The 19,434-nt window shown below is 34.1% G+C and overlaps 1 pseudogene; it reads right to left on the minus strand.

Annotated features, from left to right (window-relative positions):
• Positions 1 to 1,520: 1,520 nt before the first annotated feature.
• On the minus strand, positions 1,521 to 1,620 carry LOC129758828 (U6 spliceosomal RNA; annotated as a pseudogene).
• Between the last annotated feature and the right edge of the window lie 17,814 nt (positions 1,621 to 19,434).

Here is a 19,434-nt window from a genome sequence, read left to right on the forward strand (position 1 = left end):
AATCAGCCTGGTCGTAGACCCATCTTTGTCTACGGCTGATAAGCTCTCTCTAATAGTGATTTCTATTGGTAAGTGGTCGCTACCCCAGGGATCACAGTGAACAAACCAATCCATTATTATTGGCAAATTCTCTAGAACACAACGATAAATCTATTGCCGATCTAGCCTGACCGCGAATGAAAGTTTCTGCCCCGTTATTGAGGATTGTTAGATTATGTTTTACGGCTACAGTAGTTTTTCGATTTTATCACGTTCAAAAAAATTTCACTGTGAATATGGCGAAACCGTGAATTTGGCGAATCTAAAAATTGAAGTAGAAAAAAGTATTTTTACTGTCTTTAATCAATAATTTGTAATATTTTCAGTAGTGGAAACGTTTTGTATCAATAAATTTCGATCATAAGGCGTAATTATCAAAGATTACTAAACAAAAAGGATCGTTTTCAGTTCAAATTATTCTTCTCTAAAGCAAATTTTTAGGCTTTTTCTTGAAATAAAACCATGTTGTATATCCATTTGATAGTCTACATCTAATTAAAGTGAATTATTTTGTTTTAATGGAAATTTTACAGTCGTTATCTCTTATTTCGTTTTTGAAAAAAAAGTTCAAAAAAATTAGCATCAAAAAATTTGTTTCTGCTTATTTCAAATTTCAATATTTTAATCCTAACACCTTTGATGAACTTAAAAGTATATTTATTCCAAAAATATTTTAAAATTTGCTCAACATAGACTTTTTCAATGTGTTTCTCGAAATTTGCTTTATGGGCAGATAATCTTTTGTCTTTATATGTAGGAAAACAGAAATCTTAGTCATATTTTCAGACAAAGCTAGCAGAATTTCATTTTATTCTTTCAAAATTATCCATTCAGACAATACTAAAGGCTATTCAATAAGGATTACGCACGCCACCCTCTAAAATAAACAAGTTTAACAAAGAAATCAGAGACACTTATCTCTTTTCATAAACGCTTAAATTTACCCACATTTTTATATGATTCTCATAACCAAAAAAGTTAATTTTTTTAAAGCGACTAACCAACCCAAGTAACAACACTAACATCAGCGTGACGTTAAAATACTTGTGTCGATTATTACAAGCGATCTAAAATCCAATTGACGATTATAAACACTATACAGATAAAATAAGCAGTTCAATAGCATTTTCATATTATTGGATACCTATACACTATAACATAAACCATAAAAAATATCATAAACAAAGACGCTCTATGCTTTTGAATGAAAATTAAGGACCTGGTAATGGTTTCTGAATAATTTCTTAAAAATCGTGATAAAATCGAAACAATACCGTGATAAAATCGAGCGTGAATTTGGCGAGGATTGATAAAATCGAATAGTGATAAAATCGAGAAACTACTGTATTTCAAGTATTGTATTTCCCCTATGATCTGATTTTAATGAACCCCAAGATGGATGGTGATTGGTGTGCATTAAAATCACCCAGAACAACGTATCGACCATTAAGTTGACTGTTTAATTTTGATAATTGTTTTCCAAAAATGTGGAACGCTTCACGATTTTGCGTGTCATCCTTGCGCAGGGGCCATGCTAATCTCTTTATCGTTCCAATTTTAGTATTTTTTTTTCCATAAAAATTCACGAAAAATATTCAGTTAGGCTTCCGCCTTTCCAAATTCGAATTGCCGGGCCTTACGCTTTACCCGTGCCATCAGATTTTGTACAGCCACCTTGTCCACCTTCTTCGCTGCAGAAAGCCAGTTTGCCTTGAACTGTTGCTCGCCCTTAGCAGTTTTTTTTTTGGTCTTCTTTAGGTTCCGCTTGACAATAGCCCAGTATTTCTCAATTGGGCGGAGCTCTGGCGTGTTTGGAGGGTTCTTGTCCTTGGGAACCACCTGCACGTTGTTGGCGGCGTACCACTCCATGGCCTTTTTTACCGTAATGGCAAGATGCCAAATCCGGCCAAAACAGTACGGAACAACCGTGTTTCTTCAGGAAAGGCAGCAGACGTTTATTCAAACACTCGTTGTTCGTTGCTTATGTTTTTTGTAGTCACGGGCTCGCAAGGCCCGCAGCTAACCCCACTATCTCGCAGGAGGACCGTCGTGATGTTGCTGTTTTGGGTCCCGAACACCACCAGGACGTTGTTGCACTCCGCACGCCGCCCCTGACATGAAGAACAGACGCGTAAAAGGCCCCCTGACTCAGTCTGCATGCGACCAAAGCATCCACCGGGGTTGGGTACCCGATCTCCGCTAAGGTTGCTCGCACCCCAGCTAGCACCACGAGGAGGTAGAGAATCCGAGTTGCAGACAAGAGGTGATATGACCACTACCCGAAGGTTGGGTGTATGGGGTCTCGAATTGCACATTGTCTACCGTTCGCTAGCCAAACACTCTTTCACGTAAATTTATTGGTTGACAGTCCCGCAAGCTATGAAAACGCTGCTTTTCAAGCCACAGGTACAGATGGCTTGCCAAATCAGATATTTCTTCGCGAACTTTAACAGTTTCATGTGCTTGAAAATATCTGCTACCTTTCCCCTACCTTTTGCCGTATAAAACTCCTGTCCCGGAAGCTGCTTGTAGTCGGTTTTGACGTAGGTTTCGTCGTCCATTACCACGCAGTCAAACTTCGTCAGCATCGTCGTGTACAGCCTCCGGGATCGCGCTTTGGCCGTCGTATTTTCTTTATCAGCGCGATTTGGAGTCACTACCTTCTTGTAAGTCGATTGTCCGGCTCGTTTTTTGGCTCGATTATCGGTTGTAGACGATACACCCAGCTTATTTGCGGCATCTCGGAGAGAGAGGTTAGGGTTTCGCTTGAAACTACCGCAACTCTCTTTGTCGTCTCAGCGGCTTCCGGTTTTCGATTTCCCCCCGGTCCAGACTTCCTGGCTGTCGACAAACGTTTCCCAAAAACTTTAGTTACATTTGTAACGGTTGAATTGGCAACTTTTAGCGATTTTTCCAGCTTCTAGCTCGGATTTTCGCGATGCGCGAGCAAAATTTTGATACGCTGCTCTTCTTCCTTGGGCGGCATTTTGACAACTGAAGAGTGAATTAGAAAATCAAAATAGGAGCAACATTCTACACACACACACATACACCTTCAAAATGAGGGGTGTTCAGGTTTTTTAAATGCAAAATTGAAAAAAAATACGTCAAGTTGATATTGACCAAATTTTGACCGTATCACCCTTTAACTACACCATCAATATTCTCTACAGTTATTTATCTAACTATATTCCCTACAATATCATTTCGTTGTTTTTAGCATTTATGTATATTTTTGTAAATTTGTCATTTTTTTGTTTTTTTGTCAATTTTATCATGTTTGGCATATTTGAAAATTTTGGCAATTTTGTCATTTTTGTTTTGTTTGTCAAACTTGCCTTTCTTTCATTTTCGTTTTTATTTTGATGATTCTTTACTTAGATTTTTTCTTAGACATTTTCTAATTGAAAATTTATTTTTGAGAGTTTGGAACTGATAAGCACTGAGAAATGAGAATTTAGAATCAATAATATAGTGTTAAGATTTGAGATATGGCAATTGAGAATTATGAATTAAGAATTGAGAATCGGGAATTGAGACTAAAGAATTCAACATTAAGAATTTAAAACAGAGAATTGAGCAATGCGAAAAGTTATTAACTGCAAAAAATGTGTGGGGAACTAGTTATTGAGAATTAATATTTGGTACCTCAGTTTATATTAAGAGTTGTGAATTGCAAAGTTAAAATAAAGATTTGAGAATTGAGAGTTCAAAAATGAGAACAATGAACCGAATTTTTTATAGAGTTTGGGATTTGAGAGTTGAGAAACGGAAAATTCGAGAATTAAAAATTAACCAATGGGAAGCGAGATTTTTCTACTTCCTAAAGCTTAGTTCTTTTAGAAATGGGACAGTTACGAATGCCTGTATCTCAAAAACCATTCGTTGGAACCAAATACTTTCTATGAAGAAAAAGAAGGTAATGTTATGATCTTTCATGAAAAAATTTGAAAAAAAATATTTACCGTTTTTTGTTAAAGAAATTTCTACTTTTTTCTTGGTATCTCCCATTGGCCGGCGCACACTTTTTTCGGTCATGGTATTAATCAGTTTCTGCAACTTATACTTCGTAAAATCTATATTTTAGGTGGCTTCACTCTCCTTCTTCAATTTCTGATACTTTATGGTCCAATACTTCTCTGGAAACTGGAAACTGAAAGCATTTTAGTGGATACAGTTGTTTCGAAATGAACAAATTTGATTATTTTTGACCACATTTTTGAACGTTTTTTTTTCGGTACCGGTTTTACAGCTTAAGAGCTTTGGAACTATCAAAAAATGGTTGTTTGAGGTTGGATTTCTATGAGTCATCACTAGGCAACACTTTCAGCTTATCGGAGAAAATTGTGTTGGACATTTCAGCGATCTACCCTTAGTTTTTCGTTTATTGAAAATTAAAAATGCTGATATGAGACTTGACTTCCTTGATGATCCTTAACCGTTGTTGCCGATCATGTGCTTCACTCCAATGCTTGATTTGAACTTTGTGGACATTATTGACAGTGTTTGCATACTTATCCACCACAAAAACTCAGTAATTCTTTGAATAATCAACGGTTTTGTCAGCTATCAATTTGATAATGACGAATTTTAAAGGAAACTGTGCAAAATTATTTTTTTCTTTTTCTCTTGCATCGTACATATCTCAAAAACGCGTAAATTTTAAATTTTGAAAAAAATAGGCCGAATAGTACTTTTTACAGGCAACAAAATGCTGTCAAAATTTTGAATATCCGATAACTAGTTAACGAGCTATTTGCAAATGAAAGTGTCCCATTTCTAAAAGAACTAAGCTTTAGAAAGGACGGTCTTAGTTTAACAATTGGCGTTCCTAAATTTATTTCGAGTGACGAAATAAATCGGGTATCAGGTAGGTAGCCAACAGCTTTCCCCCCTGAAGTTAGGCTTCCTGTGTATAAAAGTGACAAACGTTCCTTCCAAACGGTCGAATGGGAAAATGAAAAGGTCAGCTCCCCCCTCCTCCTCGTTTTTCGTTTGCTGAGGTGTAAATTGGCCAATTGATGTGTACGAATGTAAATGGAAATTATTCAAATGTATCGCCATATCGTCCGTCCGGGTAGCTCTACCCCGAAAAAGTCAAGAAAACGGTCGTTTGCCGGGTGTAGATGACGGAAGTAGAGAGAGCAAGTGAGGAAAAGCCAGAAGTCAGTAGCGGTCGAAGTTCATTGGATTACATCCTTCTTGGCCGCCTGCTCTCAACGGAAAGTGTCCCCTTGAGCTGTAAGTTGATTTCTTCGTGTCCTTCCGAAATATTTATATAGGAGTAGTGCTGCCGCCGGAATCACTTCGAGATGGATGAGCTAGCTAGCTGGCTGGGTTGTGTTGAGGCTATCAAAATGCGAAGGTGTTCCCCGGGACTTGGACTTGGACTGAGGTGGGGAGCTGGAAGAGGTCGGAGCACTAAGCGTTTTGGCCTCCACAAATTCAATCAACTTTGAAGAGGATTGGCAGGTTTTCTTGGGCTCATAATTCTGTTTAAGAGTGGTTTGAGCGAAATTGAATTTCTCAAATCCGACCTACCGATGCGAAAAAGTATGCAGCGTTAAAATTAAATATCTGGCAATGCAATCAAAGTTGTATAATTTTGTTCATGCTGGGCATTTTCATAACCTAAGAAATGGGGAGGGAGCCTATTTTTAGGAATAAGGCAAAATAAATCCTTTTTCATCTCAGTTTTGATCGAAGGCAGGTCATCAGAATTTCAGAAGTCTATGGTTAAACCATGAGTCCAAATGGACTGTGGAAAGCTTACGGGTCGATAATCGATTTTAGCAAACGTAACACGATAACGTCAGTTGTTGATAACCTTTCAAGGCTGTTAGTTAATTTTTAACAATTTTTACACACTGAGCTAAAAAGCCTTCTCCTTTTTAGATGAATCCCTCGAAAAAAATGTGCGTATGATGCTTGCACAAATTGCACTGGCTCAAAATACCAACCCGCAGTTAAATAAATGTAGCCTCGAAACCCCTTACACCTGCCGGAATAATTTGCATACTACCATTTTATGATGATCCTACCTGAGAAAATAACCGCACACGGTGAAAAAAGCTACTTTTTCCACCATTAAGCGGCCAAAAAAAGAAACAAATATCATGTGGATCCGGATAAAAAGTTGAATGCAGAAAACATGAGGCAACCGGATTGTTGAGCGTATGAATAGAAGATGAAATAAAAAAAAGTGCTTTCATTTAATTCCGCAGTCAGTAAGTCAGATGCTGGAAACGTACATGAAAGTGTGTCTGTAACAAGCGAGGGTGCTCATTGTGTTTTTACGATTCATTTTCTGATAGAGGGTGTAAGTTCATCTCTGAGAAGCTGGACTTTTAAAAATTCCGCGAAACCGCACGCGCGGAGCATCATTTTATCATATTTTGCAATTATGCAGAAAGAATATTCCATTTTTTCTGTTCGCTTGTCTTTACAAGAGAGAAGTTTCGCGGTACTGCAGGAAAAAAAGAGAGAGTTTTAATGAATAAAACCGCAGCTCAACTGAATCAAGTTTGATAATTAAAATGTGTCTTTCTATGAAACACAAATTGAAGGAGTATTTACATGATACCATCATAATACGTCCATTATCTGGATTAAAACTGGTTGGAAAATGTTCAAAACTTGAAAGCTCTCTCGAATCCTATATTTATATCTTCATCTTAAAAATTGCCAAAATTGTAAAAATTGTCAACATTGTCAAAATTGTCAAAATTGTCAAAATTGTCAAAATTGTCAAAATTGTCAAAATTGTCAAAATTGTCAAAATTGTCAAAATTGTCAAAATTGTCAAAATTGTCAAAATTGTCAAAATTGTCAAAATTGTCAAAATTGTCAAAACTGTCAAAATTGTCAAAATTGTCAAAATTGTCAAAATTGTCAAAATTGTCAAAATTGTCAAAATTGTCAAAATTTTCAAAATTGTCAAAATTGTCAAAATTGTCAAAATTGTCAAAATTGTCAAAATTGTCAAAATTGTCAAAATTGTCAAAATTGTCAAAATTGTCATAATTGTCGAACCTGTCAAAATTGTCATAATTGTCAAAATTGTCAAAATTGTCAAAATTGTCAAAATTGTCAAAATTGTCAAAATTGTCAAAATTGTCAAAATTGTCAAAATTGTCAAAATTGTCAAAATTGTCAAAATTGTCAAAATTGTCAAAATTGTCAAAATTGTCAAAATTGTCAAAATTGTCAAAATTGTCAAAATTGTCAAAATTGTCAAAATTGTCAAAATTGTCAAAATTGTCAAAATTGTCAAAATTGTTAAAATTGTCAAAATTGTCAAAATTGTCAAAATTGTCAAAATTGTCAAAATTGTCAAAATTGTCATAATTGTCAAAATTGTCAAAATTGTTAAAATTGTCAAAATTGTCAAAATTGTCAAAATTGTCAAAATTGTCAAAATTGTCAAAATTGTCAAAATTGTCAAAATTGTCAAAATTGTCAAAATTGTCAAAATTGTCAAAATTGTCAAAATTGTCAAAATTGTCAAAATTGTCAAAATTGTCAAAATTGTCAAAATTGTCAAAATTGTCAAAATTGTTAAAATTGTCAAAATTGTCAAAATTGTCAAAATTGTCAAAATTGTCAAAATTGTCAAAATTGTCAAAATTGTCAAAATTGTCAAAATTGTCAAAATTGTCAAAATTGTCAAAATTGTCAAAATTGTCAAAATTGTCAAAATTGTCAAAATTGTCAAAATTGTCAAAATTGTCAAAATTGTCAAAATTGTCAAAATTGTCAAAATTGTCAAAATTGTCAAAATTGTCAAAATTGTCAAAATTGTCAAAATTGTCAAAATTGTCAAAATTGTCAAAATTGTCAAAATTGTCAAAATTGTCAAAATTGTCAAAATTGTCAAAATTGTCAAAATTGTCAAAATTGTCAAAATTGTCAAAATTGTCATAATTGTCAAAATTGTCAAAATTGTCAAAATTGTCAAAATTGTCAAAATTGTCAAAATTGTCAAAATTGTCAAAATTGTCAAAATTGTCAAAATTGTCAAAATTGTCAAAATTGTCAAAATTGTCAAAATTGTCAAAATTGTCAAAATTGTCAAAATTGTCAAAATTGTCAAAATTGTCAAAATTGTCAAAATTGTCAAAATTGTCAAAATTGTCAAAATTGTCAAAATTGTCAAAATTGTCAAAATTGTCAAAATTGTCAAAATTGTCAAAATTGTCAAAATTGTCAAAATTGTCAAAATTGTCAAAATTGTCAAAATTGTCAAAATTGTCAAAATTGTCAAAATTGTCAAAATTGTCAAAATTGTCAAAATTGTCAAAATTGTCAAAATTGTCAAAATTGTCAAAATTGTCAAAATTGTCAAAATTGTCAAAATTGTCAAAATTGTCAAAATTGTCAAAATTGTCAAAATTGTCAAAATTGTCAAAATTGTCAAAATTGTCAAAATTGTCAAAATTGTCAAAATTGTCAAAATTGTCAAAATTGTCAAAATTGTCAAAATTGTCAAAATTGTCAAAATTGTCAAAATTGTCAAAATTGTCAAAATGGTCAAAATTGTCAAAATTGTCAAAATTTTCAAAATTGCCAAAATTGTCAAAATTGTCGAAATTGTTAAAATTTTCAAAGTTGTCAAAATTGTCAAAATTGTCAAAATTGTCAAAATTGTCAAAATTGTCAAAATTGTCAAAATTGTCAAAATTGTCAAAATTGTCAAAATTGTCAAAATTGTCAAATTGTCAAAATTGTCAAAATTGTCAAAATTGTCAAAATTGTCAAAATTGTCAAAATTGTCAAAATTGTCAAAATTGTCAAAATTGTCAAAATTGTCAAAATTGTCAAAATTGTCAAAATTGTCAAAAATTGTCAAAATTGTCAAAATTGTCAAAATTGTCAAAATTGTCAAAATTGTCAAAATTGTCAAAATTGTCAAAATTGTCAAAATTGTCAAAATTGTCAAAATTGTCAAAATTGTCAAAATTGTCAAAATTGTCAAAATTGTCAAAATTGTCAAAATTGTCAAAATTGTCAAAATTGTCAAAATTGTCAAAATTGTCAAAATTGTCAAAATTGTCAAAATTGTCAAAATTGTCAAAATTGTCAAAATTGTCAAAATTGTCAAAATTGTCAAAATTGTCAAAATTGTCAAAATTGTCAAAATTGTCAAAATTGTCAAAATTGTCAAAATTGTCAAAATTGTCAAAATTGTCAAAATTGTCAAAATTGTCAAAATTGTCAAAATTGTCAAAACTGTCAAAATTGTCAAAATTGTCAAAATTGTCAAAACTGGCAAAATTGGCAAAACTGGCAAAATTGTCAAAATTGTCAAAATTGTCAAAATTGTCAAAATTGTCAAAATTGTCAAAATTGTCAAAATTGTCAAAATTGTCAAAATTGTCAAAATTGTCAAAATTGTCAAAATTGTCAAAATTGTCAAAATTGTCAAAATTGTCAAAATTGTCAAAATTGTCAAAATTGTCAAAATTGTCAAAATTGTCAAAACTGTCAAAACTGTCAAAATTGTCAAAATTGTCAAAATTGTCAAAATTGTCAAAATTGTCAAAATTGTCAAAATTGTCAAAATTGTCAAAATTGTCAAAATTTTCAAAATTGTCAAAATTGTCAAAATTGTCAAAATTGTCAAAATTGTCAAAATTGTCAAAATTGTCAAAATTGTCAAAATTGTCAAAATTGTCAAAATTGTCAAAATTGTCATAATTGTCAAAATTGTCAAAATTGTCAAAATTGTCAAAATTGTCAAAATTGTCAAAATTGTCAAAATTGTCAAAATTGTCAAAATTGTCAAAACTGGCAAAATTGTCAAAATTGTCAAAACTGTCAAAATTGTCAAAATTGTCAAAATTGTCAAAATTGTCAAAATTGTCAAAATTGTCAAAATTGTCAAAATTGTCAAAATTGTCAAAATTGTCAAAATTGTCAAAATTGTCAAAATTGTCAAAATTGTCGAACCTGTCAAAATTGTCATAATTGTCAAAATTGTCAAAATTGTCAAAATTGTCAAAATTGTCAAAATTGTCAAAATTGTCAAAATTGTCAAAATTGTCAAAATTGTCAAAATTGTCAAAATTGTCAAAATTGTCAAAATTGTCAAAATTGTCAAAATTGTCAAAATTGTCAAAATTGTCAAAATTGTCAAAATTGTCAAAATTGTCAAAATTGTCAAAATTGTCAAAATTGTCAAAATTGTCAAAATTGTCAAAATTGTCAAAATTGTCAAAATTGTCAAAATTGTCAAAATTGTCAAAATTGTCAAAATTGTCAAAATTGTTAAAATTGTCAAAATTGTCAAAATTGTCAAAATTGTCAAAATTGTCATAATTGTCAAAATTGTCAAAATTGTTAAAATTGTCAAAATTGTCAAAATTGTCAAAATTGTCAAAATTGTCAAAATTGTCAAAATTGTCAAAACTGGCAAAATTGTCAAAATTGTCAAAACTGTCAAAATTGTCAAAATTGTCAAAATTGTCAAAATTGTCAAAATTGTCAAAATTGTCAAAATTGTCAAAATTGTCAAAATTGTCAAAATTGTCAAAATTGTCAAAATTGTCAAAATTGTCAAAATTGTCAAAATTGTCAAAATTGTCAAAATTGTCAAAATTGTCAAAATTGTCAAAATTGTCAAAATTGTCAAAATTGTCAAAATTGTCAAAATTGTCAAAATTGTCAAAATTGTCAAAATTGTCAAAATTGTCAAAATTGTCAAAATTGTCAAAATTGTCAAAATTGTCAAAATTGTCAAAATTGTCAAAATTGTCAAAATTGTCAAAATTGTTAAAATTGTCAAAATTGTCAAAATTGTCAAAATTGTCAAAATTGTCAAAATTGTCAAAATTGTCAAAATTGTCAAAATTGTCAAAATTGTCAAAATTGTCAAAATTGTCAAAATTGTCAAAATTGTCAAAATTGTCAAAATTGTCAAAATTGTCAAAATTGTCAAAATTGTCAAAATTGTCAAAATTGTCAAAATTGTCAAAATTGTCAAAATTGTCAAAATTGTCAAAATTGTCAAAATTGTCAAAATTGTCAAAATTGTCAAAATTGTCAAAATTGTCAAAATTGTCAAAATTGTCAAAATTGTCAAAATTGTCAAAATTGTCAAAATTGTCAGAATTGTCAAAATTGTCAAAATTGTCAAAATTGTCAAAATTGTCAAAATTGTCAAAATTGTAAAAAATGTCAAAATTGTCAAAATTGTCAAAATTGTCAAAATTGTCAAAATTGTCAAAATTGTCAAAATTGTCAAAATTGTCAAAATTGTCAAAATTGTCAAAATTGTCAAAATTGTCAAAATTGTCAAAATTGTCAAAATTGTCAAAATTGTCAAAATTGTCAAAATTGTCAAAATTGTCGAAATTGTCAAAATTGTCAAAATTGTCAAAATTGTCAAAATTGTCAAAATTGTCAAAATTGTCAAAATTGTCAAAATTGTCAAAATTGTCAAAACTGTCAAAATTGTCAAAATTGTCAAAATTGTCAAAATTGTCAAAATTGTCAAAACTGACAAAACTGGCAAAACTGGCAAAATTGTCAAAATTGTCAAAATTGTCAAAATTGTCAAAATTGTCAAAATTGTCAAAATTGTCAAAATTGTCAAAATTGTCAAAATTGTCAAAATTGTCAAAATTGTCAAAATTGTCAAAATTGTCAAAATTGTCAAAATTGTCAAAATTGTCAAAATTGTCAAAATTGTCAAAATTGTTAAAATTGTCAAAATTGTCAAAATTGTCAAAATTGTCAAAATTGTCAAAATTGTCAAAATTGTCAAAATTGTCAAAATTGTCAAAATTGTCAAAATTGTCAAAATTGTCAAAATTGTCAAAATTGTCAAAATTGTCAAAATTGTCAAAATTGTCAAAATTGTCAAAATTGTCAAAATTGTCAAAATTGTCAAAATTGTCAAAATTGTCAAAATTGTCAAAATTGTCAAAATTGTCAAAATTGTCAAAATTGTCAAAATTGTCAAAATTGTCAAAATTGTCAAAATTGTCAAAATTGTCAAAATTGTCAAAATTGTCAAAATTGTCAAAATTGTCAAAATTGTCAAAATTGTCAAAATTGTCAAAATTGTCAAAATTGTCAAAATTGTCAAAATTGTCAAAATTGTTAAAATTGTCAAAATTGTCAAAATTGTCAAAAATGTCAAAACCGTCAAAACTGTCAAAATTGTCAAAATTGTTAAAATTGTCAAAATTGTCAAAATTGTCAAAATTGTCAAAATTGTCAAAATTGTCTAAATTGTCAAAATTGTCAAAATTGTCAAAATTGTCAAAATTGTCAAAATTGTCGAAATTGTCAAAATTGTCAAAATTGTCAAAATTGTCAAAATTGTCAAAATTGTCAAAATTGTCAAAATTGTCAAAATTGTCAAAATTGTCAAAATTGTCAAAATTGTCAAAATTGTCAAAATTGTCAAAATTGTCAAAATTGTCAAAATTGTCAAAATTGTCAAAATTGTCAAAATTGTCAAAATTGTCAAAATTGTCAAAATTGTCAAAATTGTCAAAATTGTCAAAATTGTCAAAATTTTCAAAATTGTCAAAATTGTCAAAATTTTCAAAATTGTCAAAATTGCCAAAATTGTCAAAATTGTCAAAATTGTCAAAATTGTCATAATTGTCAAAATTGTCAAACTGGTCAAAATTGTCAAAATTGTCAAAATTACTAATGCTATTGGAATTGTCGGGTTTCCCAATTTTAAGCTTCGTGATTGTATTCATCAAGAAACTTAATTTTATCCTACACAAGTGCATTTTTAAAACTTCCATCAATTGACAGAACTCCAACTAACATTCTCGGAAAACTTCGTGAGATGTTAACGTAGAAACATATTTGCAATAAAACTAAACGTTGGCAAATAAACGATTTGATCAACATAATTGCAAAACGTAGAAGTAAATATGTACGACGACGTGTGTGCCTATTGAATCCTTGTAAAATTAGATGGAAACGTTAAATTGCGTTTCGCATTTTCAATAAGCCAGCAATACCGAATGGCTTACTTACCGAGAATCTATAGCAAAGTTTACCGAATTAAATAGAAAATTGCCTGCTACATGAGTGAGCTAAGCTCTGGGCTCGCACTTTGCCAGAAGAACGTCAAACAGCCAGGGCGAAGCTGAGCCTGGGAAGAAATTGAAGCTGATGTATTCCATCTTACAACGAGCAATATTTAATTTGCTCCACGTGCCACCTGTCGAAGTTAATAATTCCGAGCCATCCGGCGACACATTTTCTGAGAAAATCAGCCTCAGCTGGGTATCTCATCTCATCACTCGTTGACTCTCGTTGCCGGAATCGATAAAATCTAGTTCAACTTTTCACTAGAAGTGATTGGACGAGCGGGTGTCAGCCATCAAACATCAATAATTCAAATATGAAATTTTTCAGGTCGATGAAGCCTTTTTCATTTAATTTTTTGAAAATATTTGCTTAGGCCCTTATTTATTTAACGTTTTTAGAGTTAAAAAAAACGAACCCACATTTCGTCCAATCGACAATGATCAACCCTTTTTTTCCTCGTTTCGTCCCGTTTATTTTTCAATCAACAGAATCCTTCGGTCGCCCACGACAAAGACAAACGCGCCGCCATACCGAAGAAAATCCCACTCGATCTTTGTCTCTTGCCGTCCCACCCAATTCAGGTGTAATTTCAATTAACCGGAATCGAATCAAGCTAAATTGGCCTGACGAACCTGCCGGTGAAGTGGCCAGACTGGCCTAGAGGATGAAAACCATTACTGCACTCTGGCCGGTTGGCAAGGCAGAGAAGCTTCCTTCCGGACGGATCTTCAAGAAAATTGACAGACAAGACTGGAGGATGACGATGATGAGTGATAACTACCACTCATTTGGAGGATTTGAGTTGAAGATTGGGTATCTACTTACAATAAAGGAAAATGTGAATGCTGAAAGTGAAAGTTTTTCGAAACTATAAAAATTGACAAATGAATAAGAAACTGAAATATTAATTTATCATTTGCAGTTTTGATATGTTAGAATCATTTTCACATCTTTGTCCTTACTAAAACGGATTCAAACTGAATTCGAAATCACCTAGGGTTTTTGTACACGGGTTTCGAAAATTGACACCGTTTTTCCTTCAGGAGTTCTTCGAGGATTACATGCTCCTTCAGAATAATCAGTTTGGTATAAAAAATTTTAATTAATGTCATTTTTTTCATTTCTTTTTATTTCAATCTTTTGGCACATTTTTTTTTCATATTCATAAATTAGAAAAGAATGAGGGAATATGATTAAATAAGAAGGTGCTGCTTCATAATCGCAAAGTACTTCTTGATGGGGCGGAACTCCGGAGTGTTGGGAGGATTGAACATTTTTGGCACGAAATTGACCTTATTGTCCGCACACCACTTCAGCACGTCCTTGGCGTAGTGGCATGAGGCCAAATCCGACCAGAAGATTGTTGGGACGTTGTGGGCCTTCAGGAGAGGAAGCAGCTGCTTCTTTTTTTTTTTCTTAGTTGGTAACCACAGGTGGTAAATCCCGGTTTACGGATTGTATTCCAAGGCACAGCGAACCACCACGTCCACCCAGTTTGCTACTCTGGATCCATGGGTACAATGGGAAGACTCATGATATACTCCGTGTATACACCCTACTCCCTAAACTCCACCTGGGGCCGCAGACCTGGTTCCCACCTCGAACTGTTTAGCACACTATACTTCAATAGTGGGAGGTCTATTCGCGCTAGTGCGCTCCAAGGCAATACTCATTAACGAGACCACTTTCAGCAAAACCTTTCATACTTAAGACTCGACGCCTTAACTCTCCTCTAACGACTTGAGAACCGACATCTCCTCTCAATGACTCGAGATTCCCACACAAACCTCTCCTCTTCGCGACTTGAGGCCTGATCTCTTCTCTAACGACTCGAGATCCGACCCCTCCTCGCATCGACTCGAAGTTTACCTCCCCTCTGCACGATTTAAGGCCCGATCTCTCCTCTTACGACTCGAGACCTGACCATAAAGACTCGGGGTTGACCACACAAACCTCTCCGCCTGGAGGTTCGAGGCCTGACCTCTCCTCTAACGACTCGAAGCCCGACCTCTTATCTCCAGGATTCGAAATTCGCCACCTTGCCCGTCGTGTGCCAGATCGAGAGCAGCTTATCCTAGACTCGCGCTTGTCACGGCACACGTGCGGGACTTTGAACGCTACGACTCGGTTGTTTCCCGATGGTGACGACATCCTACTCCGACTCGAGAGACTCGCCCGGTATCGAGAGCCTCTCTCTACCCGTAGGTATCCCTCGACAGTGGTTAACCCTCTTCCTTCGAGGTCCGCTACGAGGAAGGTAAAGTCTTATCCCCGCAGTTTCCCTCTTAGGAAGCGGCACTACTCGGATACCCCCCGACATTGGGGTATCCTACACACGTTCGTGGCGCACCCCTGACCTCCGATACGCAGAAGATGATGCCTTATCTTTGTAGCTTCGATCAAGGGATCGGACGCACACTACTCAGATGCTCCCCGTCGATCTAATCATCCTACACCGTTCTCGGACTGCCGTTGGTTCCAGCTCCTCTGCAGGGCAGTCATGATACAGGTGAACCCATCGCTGAACGCATGCCAAGTGTTGGAATCCGTACACATCCTCGTACCAAGCTGTCTGCTGTCGTATCGGGCCCACAGGCGGCAAATATGGAAGTACGTACCGCCGCAAACCTCGGACAGGCAAACGCCACATGTTCGGGTGTTTCCTCTACGTCTCCACAATCTGGGCAATATGGCGAAGCCACATGTCCAAACCGGTGCTTCATGAAGCATCCATGACCAGTCAGGAATTGCGTCATATAGAAGTCCACTTCACCGTGCCTTCTTCCGATCCAGCTCCCGATGTGCGGGATCAGACGATGGGTCCACCTTCCTCTCGTTGAGCTGTCTCACAGCTGCTGCCAGTTGGACATCGAGTCCTCATTGGCGAGATCTCGTACGTTAGGCGTGTCTTTGTTGTCGTAGCAATAGACATCATCCTCAAGCAAAACCGAGATGGACATGACACCCGCTACTACACAGGCGGTTTCGGACGACATGGTCCGGTATCCGCTGATAAGCCGCAGGTTCATCAGCCGCTGAACGCTGCTAAGTCGCTGAAGGTTACAGTTTCTTCACAGGCCTGTCTCCAGGTCGCTACTCCGTGCCGCAAGATTAATGTGGTCACACTTGCTAGGATCCTCCATTTACTACTTCGGATGGCCGAGGAGTTCGGCATCATCCGTGTGAGTGCGGCCGTGGCCATTGCCGCTCTCTTGCACACGTAGTCGACATGGCTCGTAAAGCTGATCCTGCCATCTATCATCACCCCTAGGTACTTGATTGCGCGTTTGGACACGATATTGCACGGTCCAACTGCAATGGTACCTGTTTGGGGTGAGAACAGGTTGGTGATTGGCACCATCTCGGTTTTGTCGTGGGCTAGACGCAGGCTCTTGGAGTGCATCCAGCTTTCCACTGCCTGGATAGCTACCGTGGCCAGTAGCTCAACCTCCGCTCCGTAAACATCGATAACAGTTGTACCAGATAAGTTTTTCAATGACTTGTCCGCCAACTTCATCGTTGATATAAGCGCGAATGACATAAAGATGTTAAAACGATTGTAATCAAAACAAAAAAAAGTCTTATGTGCAGCTTTTTTGCCACATCCCGAATAGAGACCTTCGGGTTTCGGTTGAAGGCCCCAACTACGCGGTTGTGATTTGCTACACCGTGGAATTCGCGATTCCCAACGTTTTAGCGATGGAACGATGCGAGAGATCTTTGTTCTCGTGATGAATGCGCAAAATTTAATCACGCACGAGCTGTTCTTTTCTTTTCTATGTTTTTTTTTCAATTTTAATAATACCAGCCATTTACCCAGACAATCCCCGCTTAAATTTTAGAATGTTTATTTTAAAGTCTTTAAGTTAATTTAAGCACACTTAAATCTATCCTAAAATGCATATTTAGAAAACTTCTCACAAATAAGGCGTCGTACACAAATTACGTAACGCATGTAGGGGGGTGGGGGGGTTTAAGTCTGCGTTACTTACTGTTACATAGGGGGACGGGGGGTACTTGGTTCAGTTACGTAACAAATTAATGGAAAAAATTACGAGATCATGCGTTATCAAGGAGAAATATTGAATTTTGAACTCTGTTCAAATTTTTCTCTTCCAAAACAAAGCAGGTATGAAGTTTCTATCAATTTTCAACCTTCTTTGTAATAAGTTTTGATTTTGTGAAAGAAAAAACCAAGAATACATGGATTACGATGTTTTCCATACAAACATCCATCCAAAAAAGAATGAAATCGTGTGTTGGGCGATAAGGAACCGGATTTTCTACCCGGTACCATTTTTGATCACGTTCATCGATTTTGACGAAACTTGGCCTGGTATTAGATCAAACATTTTCACATCTTTGAACCAATTTTGAAGATTTTTCAATTAAAATTGTCGAAGATACAGTAAGTTTAGTCAAGCAATTCTAAATTTCCCTTTTTTACGGAGAAAGCTCTATCTTTGTTTCCCGTCATTGTAAAGACTTCAAATTTCATAGAGTGATAGTTGGATAGTTGAACTAGATTGTATGAAATATTCGTGAAAAAATATCAACCGAGAAAGAAATGGCAGCTCGTCAAAGTTGAAAGTGGGTGGGCTGCTTCACGCGATTTCATTCTTTTTTGAACGCAACTGTAAGTATTTTAAAAGTTTTTGAATAAAAAAGAGATATTTTCACAAAAACATTCATTAAAAAAAAAATTGTAGGAGATATTTGTTAGCTAAATTTACGAAAGTTCTATTTTGAAAAGCAAAAAAGGGGGAAAAAACCTGGTTGAAAAAACTGGAATTTTATCCTGACTTCTGTTAACCAAAGTAACAAATTAGATGGTTTTTTTTCTGGAATCAACGGAGTATTTAAGTTGTTTTTTGTACTGGAAGAAGATTTCAAACTATTTAGATTTTTTCATAGATTTATTTAAGAGTTGTATTTCATTTATGAAAAATGCACTTCTGAAACTTCTGCTCTTATGTGTGTGAGAACTGTTTGCACATTTTACGAAAATTTTTGTACGAAATCAAATGTATTTCTGTCGGCGTGTCTTGCAAGTACCTTCTGATGACAAAATTTTGCCCAATAATTTTAAAAAAATTACATTAGGAGTTAATTTCCTTTTAATTATATGCATGTTCCTAAAAGCTTCCCAAAAAAGATAAACTCTAGTATGGAGCACTTTGTGACGCTATCGTTTGGTTAATATCTCGTATTCTTATTACTACCATTGACGGGGGCCCAGATGAGAACCCTCGTTACTTTGTGTACTTTAACTTTTAATTTCAAAGTTGAATATGGGTGGAGGGGGGGGGGGGAGTATTTAGCGTTACGTAACTATAGAAGGGGGGTCTCATCAAACGTTACTTATTGTTACATAGGGGGGGAGGGGGTCTTAATTTTAGATTTTTTGCGTTACGTAATTTGTGTACGACGCCTAATGTAAAAGTTATTTTTTATTGCAATACACTTGTAATTGTGAAAGACGTCTGTACTTGATGAAGTTGGGTATGTTTTTTTTAAATCTATCTCATATTCTGTACGTCAAACTTTCTTTTTAAAACTGATAATATCTGTAAATTAGCCAGGTCCACTGATGGCAGGGTTCAATCCCTATCTTGGTACTGGCTGTTAAATGTTAATCTTAAGTTGTTCACGCATATTTAGCCTGTGAAGCTGCAATCGGCTAGACCAATGGTCGTCAACCTATTGGGACAGAAGAGCCAAAACTTGAAAATCAAGAAAAATTTAAAGTTTGAAAGAGCCGCACTTCACTTAATCCCTACCACAAACAATGGTGTTCTCTGAGATACATTCGATCGTGATGTGAATTCAGTTTTATTAACAGTTTTAACATAATACGCCACATATTTTTGGTGTTTTATTGGCAAACGGACGCATTTTTTAATAAATATATTTTAAAACCGGTGTAGCTTAGAAACGATGAGTTTTGTCGTTTTGCCCTGTGACCTGATTCTGAATCTATCATTTCAAAACTTGTTGATTTATTTCATTCTCTTTCCTCATACTCATTCTCAGGTATGAAATAATCAAATTAGACAAGAGTTAAAATATTTTATATCATTGCTTTTTAAGTGTAATCTACAAGAGGTGCGTTACTATAATGTAAACCAAAAAGGTGTTTTGTACTAAATTCACATTCCGAATAATTCGATTGATAATAAATAATGCTATGGTGCTGATAGCCAATTTTGTGCTCAGTACCTATTTTAATAAATAATGGAAAGAATAAATAAATAAAGCTCTTATAATTTTAAATTCAACAAATTAGCCCAAAATAAGACAGTTTTTTTTTATTTAAATAACCATGAAAATCCAGCA

This window comes from Uranotaenia lowii, chromosome 3 (genome assembly GCF_029784155.1).
Source record: "Uranotaenia lowii strain MFRU-FL chromosome 3, ASM2978415v1, whole genome shotgun sequence".
Taxonomy (NCBI): domain Eukaryota; kingdom Metazoa; phylum Arthropoda; class Insecta; order Diptera; family Culicidae; genus Uranotaenia; species Uranotaenia lowii.